Here is a 6526-nt window from a genome sequence, read left to right on the forward strand (position 1 = left end):
AGTTATATATTTTTGGTTTCAGTTACATAAACTGCCAGTGAACTCTAAATTTAAAAAGTAAAAATGTTCCTGAAAGTCTAGTTAATGGCTAAACTGGGACACAGAACAGATAGGTGGAAAAGACAGACAAGAGGCCATTTGCTGTTTGTACTGCTAAGTGTTATACATTCACACACACGTGGGCTGATAGTGGCACAGCGGCCTAGTAGAGGATAGGTGCAACATGGCAGCCTAGCAGATGAAAGCAGAGGCACGGCAGCCTAGTAGAATATAGCAGAGGCACGGCAGCCTGATAGCGGAAAGCAGCGACACGGCGGCCTGATAGCGGAAAGCAGCGGCACGGCGGCTACCAAAGGACAAATAGAAAAATGACGCTCCCTACCATGTTGAAGATTTTCATGATGACCAATCTGGAAAATAAACCCAAGACAGAGTCATGTTAATTTTTTTTTCAAGATGGTTGAAACTACTAAAAAAGGTGAAAAAATTAAATACTTGCAAAACCATCATCAAATACATGAAGATGTGTGAAAGTTCTGAAATATACATGCTAAAATATAGCATGTTGCACACCAGATGCTACCATTGATATAGCAGCTAGCATTCCAGTACTTATATAAAACTTTAATAAAACTGACAAAGACACTAAAGCCTGTGGCAAGAGGAAAGGTGGAGAACTAAACAACTGATGGTATAACCCCTGTGACCTATAGATGAAGGTAGTCGTATGATGCTGGACTTAGAGCTGTTAGCTGTAAGCCCCTGGCCATACTATTTCCTGAGGGAATTTGTGGTTAGGCTGCAGCCACGGCATCCGGATGCTTTGATCGCCATCTCAACTGACTTAAACCATGTCATTTAGCAGGGTGGATAGAGCCTTAGTTAAATTAATTGTCAATGCCAATGCTGTCGCTGTTGGCAGGACTGAGGCTATCATCTGCTTCTGGCTCTGACTTTTCATACTATTACACCTCAAGCTTTATCAAAATGGAAAAAGTAATGATCTGGGACACAATGATCACCACAAGCCCCGACAGCCAAAGCGCAATAACTGTGAAATATATAGTACGAGACCAAAAGAACAAAAAGTGAAGAGGACATAGAGTGACAAAGGAAAAAGGTGAAAGTCCTGGACAGAAGCAGAAACGAGGAACAAAATAGGTCCTCTAACAAAGTCTGACACAGGAACATTGTAATCAATGCAGGAAAGTGGATGAGTAGGTGGATGGTAGAGATGTTTATGTGGTAAATACAAAAGTTCATTACAGAGCGAGACATGATCAATATGCCCTTTCAAAGAGCAAGCTACCAAACAACTAGACAACCGCCAGTGCTCAATACTGGCACCCAAATTGTTTCCTCTCCTTATCCCTTTTTTCCAGCTGCTGTTCTCTTTTTCACCCCAACTCCCGCAGTCTCTCTGTCGCATTGTATAACGCTATGGATATTATTTGCAATAATGCAATTCAGTTCGCAGGCGGATCAGAATAATTGGACTGAACCCCAACAAAGTGTTGGACTAATGATGTAACATGGCCGCAGGCTATTGTGAGACCAAGCGCTTTCAATGCTACTGAGCTTATGTCACTCTGATGATGATCTTACTGTGTTTCTTTATGTCAGCACAGGGGACAAAAAGGCTATGAAGGGGACAGATAGATGATGTAACCCGCCCACCCACTGCCAAATAAACACATGCCTCTGGGAAGCTACCCCCCTCTTCGCAGTAACTTCATGATCACATATCATTCAAAGTAAAAATAACAGAAAAGAATAAAAAACTTAAAGGCACAACCCTAGATTCTCACTGACCAAAAGTTGACTTAAGAGTTGATCGCATGTATTGAATCTAACTCATTAGGGAAAAGAAAAAAAAACACTTTTAGCATCGCCTCAATTATGTTTCACAAAGTTTTTTAAGCAAGGGCAAAAATTAGTACTATAGGCTACCCAGATACAGACGAGTCCTCCTAAGATACTGTATTAAGTACAACATTTCACATGAAAATGAACAATACATTATCTCAACGTAATGAATTCATGATTGCATGATTCAAAATGCATGCGTGATGTAACTATAACAGCACAAATTCCCATAGTTCAAAAACTTTAACAACTGGCTTCAGTAGAGCAAAGGTTCCTTTTCTGTCACAGACTTTTGAAAGTTTAACACAATAGCTGCTGCATACCTCCAGAGAGGACTTGAATGTTCGGCTTGTGTGATTTATTGTTCTGTTTCTTTGTTGTTGTGTGGCCATAAATAACACACAAAGAAGTCTGCCTGGCTCCAGTAAGGACAGAGGGGGACTCGATGACCACGTTTGCACAGTTGCTTTAATTAAAAAGTGTTTTCAACAGCCATTATATCCCTCCACAACAGTGTTTCTACATGTTTTAACTTTTATTGTTGTACAACTTAAAACATACAAAAACCTAACTGTGTGTGATACTAAAAGGATTGCCAGAGACAGGTGTTGTCAGGAACTGCTTAGATTACAAGCAGACAAAAGAGACCAAAACAAAAGACATATTGAGAGTGGTAAACAAAATGGAAAATTAACACTATTTTTCTTCATTTTGTGCGAAAGCCCAACTAAAACAACTCAAAAGTCCTGCAACGCTCTGGGTATGTCTGGATCAGCATGTAAGCATTTTCCAAATAAAATTAATTCATTTGAATGTAGCACGAGTTTGAAACCAAACTGGCCCTTGACCCCATTCCAAAAGACATCTAGTAATAATGGTGAACAAAAATGTCTTTCACTGAGTTTATTTATTTACAAATAAAGCAAAAAATAAGGCTCAACAGCAGCCAAAAGTAAAACTGTAATGATGATGGTTGAAAAGTTCTGTTAGGCAACTGGACATTTCACCTCTCATCCAAGAAGCTTAGAGGAATACATTGACAAAAGTACAAAGTCAAGCACATTTACATGTCTTCAAGTCTTGAATATCCATGTTGGTTAGTGAAGCTGGAATTGTGGTTTCTCTGGACAGCCGGAAATTGACAGCAACTGCAACATCCATAATCGTAGAACATGACCGCAACATCCAAAATCATGGAAAATTACCACAAATATGACATACATTTTGGATTTTAGTTATATATTTTTGGTTTCAGTTACATAAACTGCCAGTGAACTCTAAATTTAAAAAGTAAAAATGTTCCTGAAAGTCTAGTTAATGGCTAAACTGGGACACAGAACAGATAGGTGGAAAAGACAGACAAGAGGCCATTTGCTGTTTGTACTGCTAAGTTTAATACATTCACACACACGTGGGCTGATAGTGGCACAGCGGCCTAGTAGAGGATAGGTGCAACATGGCAGCCTAGCAGATGAAAGCAGAGGCACGGCAGCCTAGTAGAATATAGCAGAGGCACGGCAGCCTGATAGCGGAAAGCAGCGACACGGCGGCCTGATAGCGGAAAGCAGCGGCACGGCGGCTACCAAAGGACAAATAGAAAAATGACGCTCCCTACCATGTTGAAGATTTTCATGATGACCAATCTGGAAAATAAACCCAAGACAGAGTCATGTTAACTAGGTTTAGTGTGAGTACAACATTTGTCAAACAACTGCTTTCTAATTGGATACAAATCCACAGTTTGACTCTCACCTTGTCTTGTAGTTGCAGGAGTCTACTTTGACGCTGGACAAGTTCAACCTGGTCTCCATGTGCAGAAACTCCATCTGTTCAAACATTGTTGATTACAAGTTTAATAAAATGTGTATAAAAGAGTTTCTTCAAGAAGTTTACTGTAAACAATACTGAAGCTTTATGAAGCCCCTAAAGGGACATGGGAATAAAATGAAAATAAATATTTGTGATGCTGACCTGAAACTTACATCTGAGCACCACAGACATTTCTGGTGATCACATAAGTTTTCGGGTGCACACAAAAAAAGTTTCCCATTTGCACCAGAAACTTACATGTGACCACCAGAAACATTTTTTTTCTCTTTCATGTCCCTTTTAGTGCCCCATAAAACACTAAAATGATAAAATATGATAATGATGAATAAAAAAAGTATTTTTCCAAAACTTAGCAATGCAATGGTTAAAACGCCAAAAGAAGGGAATAAAAAGCTAAAAGTTACTTACATTTCTCTCTGAGTCGTTTATCCGGAGCAGGTCGAGCTGCCAATTAGGAAAAACAAGGGACACAGCTGACTTTTTAAACCTCTGACGTCACAAGCCACGAGGGTTTTATGGTTCGTCACTGCCAAGTTGGAGTAGCTCGTCACTGCCCGAGTTGCAGTAGTTTTTTCACTTGCCGATTTGAAAAATACCATGCATGCGCCCACTTGTCGCCATCTTGGACAACGTCATACGGCAACTCCACCTACACACCTGACTCTGAGCAACAGTGCCAGATTTAAAGGTACGGCGCGTTTGAACATGCGCGAAACTGTGCTGCAAATCGCCAGAAAACGCCGCAAACGCCGCCTCTATCATCGAGTCAGCTATTAAATCCTTTCAATGAGGAAATAACTTTGTAATAAATAATTTGCATAATAGGTTGATCACCATTCAGACGTTTCACAGACATGTAGCTGTGATAATGTGGAAGATGCAGCTTTGTAAAATATACTATAATATCTGAAATGTTCAATGAATACAATTGGAAGCATTTCTCAGCTGCCTGCTTGCTGAGTTGAGTTTCATACCAAACCACAATATGAATACATTTATATCACCTTATTTTATAAGCCCCGCAGGTAGATATATGAAAGGGTTACAAGCAGGCATATGTGTAGAGGAAGATCAGAGAAAGGTGAAGAAAAGTGCAGTTTATTAATGACTTTCATCTAGGTAAAGAGCTATATTCCCTACCATGTCTACACTGTTTTTGTTTTTTATGCCTACAGGCATAGACAGAATAAATTGTTGTTATGACAGGTGTTTTTTCGATACTCTTTTAACATGTACTGCTTTTTTTAACCCACCATACTTTTTACCATTTGCTGTATTTATTTCCCCCAGTTTCATCCTTTTCATTTTTGCCAGATTTAGTTGTTGTTTAGATCTGTGTTTAATGTGTATGTGAGTGACGTTGTATAATCACTGCACGACCTATTAGGTTTCTGCAGCTTTTGGGGAACGTCTCCGTTGTTACTCATTTAAAAAGAGTTTTCAAATAACAAAGCTAAGCTTTGTACTATTAAACTGAAGACCATAGCTTCCTGTTGGGTTTAGCACATGGCTTCTACAGGCCTTGGTTGCCTGGATACACACTCACCTCCCAAACGGGGGCATTTATGATAATTGGTTTTCGTGGGTTGTCTTCTCTGATGTGAATTACATGGTTGGCTGTGAACTTTTTGTTGTGTATGGGTTGTATTGCTGTCAGTCTACAGTTGTTTTACACTGGCATTCGAGGGATGGCTGCAGAGAAAGAAGGAAAGAAAGCCAAATAATAATAATAATAGGACAGAAAAAAGTGGAAAATTAAAATATTATGTTCTTTGTTTATTCGGTTTATTGTTAGAGATTATATGTGGGCTCAGTGTTTGTGCTGCAAAAAATGTGGTGATTACTGTGAGAGACCAAGAAAGTTGGGAAAGCCGGTGTTGCTGTGCTTGTAACTGTCCAGGTTCAAATGTACATGTAACCCCCAGCCCAAAACAGTTCCAGGCAACACACTAGCTTACAGAGCTCAAATGAATGATGTTGCTTTTTGTTTTATCAATATTTAAGCTCCATACTGAGCCCCACTGAGACCTGGTTTCTTTAAACATATTCAACACTGTCTGACATTGTGAACAGAGCGTGTACTGATGTGGGTGATTGGAACCTACTCTTCCTTGGATGCTGCAGGGTGAGTCCAACCTGAAGTCAGGTCCTGTTCTCAGGTGGCTGGTTTGTTTGCGTTGGATGTGTGTGTAGGGTTAAATGGTTCTAGTATGTTCTGTGGTCTCAGTAGATCTTGTGTGTGAAGATCTGAAGTGTGATTACAACAGGGCTGGGCCAATCCTTCATGTACAATACAGGATTATCAAATGAATTTCTAAATAAAACCAACTGCTCCTTATCACTGACCTACATTTATTGAACTTATTATAGGCAAAAAAAAAGTTTCTTTTCCTTGTCCGTTCTTTCTCCGTTTCCTGTCTGATTTGTTTGTATTCCCTTTTGTCCGTCTTCACTTCTTTGCAGCCATCCCTCTTGTTTAGCAGTGCTGCTGTGTGAAGCAATGACGGCTTGTCGAACGTGTCTCATCCACAGAAAAAAGTACGATGAATAACAGAAGGGAGGAAAAGACAGGAAGAGATGTATAGAAGTTTAACAGACTGACGGCAGACAGAAAATACTATACGCAGCTAAAGATTGCCCGCTCTAGGTGATTTAAGGGCTAAAGGGAAGTGTGGAAAAGCATTTACAAAGGTTAGCAGCAGGAAGGCCTCGTGTTCAGTCCTCCCTCAGCCAGAATCAATGCTCCAAAATCCCCTAAAGCCAGATCCTCTTACATCCCATCAATTATTCAACTGGGCTCTTTTGTACAACTACCCCTGTTTACAAGGAC

The 6526-nt window shown here is 39.9% G+C and overlaps 1 long non-coding RNA gene across 1 annotated transcript; it reads right to left on the minus strand.

The window, feature by feature from the left end:
* Nucleotides 1–678: 678 nt before the first annotated feature.
* LOC103386185 (uncharacterized) lies at nucleotides 679–4378 on the minus strand. Its single transcript, XR_522294.3, has 4 exons — nucleotides 4105–4378; nucleotides 3619–3692; nucleotides 3482–3509; nucleotides 679–3014 (listed from the first exon to the last, which is right to left on the minus strand). It is a non-coding gene; the product is annotated as an uncharacterized LOC103386185 (long non-coding RNA).
* Nucleotides 4379–6526: the final 2148 nt, after the last annotated feature.

Source organism: Cynoglossus semilaevis, chromosome 11 (assembly GCF_000523025.1).
Source record: "Cynoglossus semilaevis isolate Cse_v1.0 chromosome 11, Cse_v1.0, whole genome shotgun sequence".
In the NCBI taxonomy this organism is placed as follows: Eukaryota; Metazoa; Chordata; class Actinopteri; order Pleuronectiformes; family Cynoglossidae; genus Cynoglossus; species Cynoglossus semilaevis.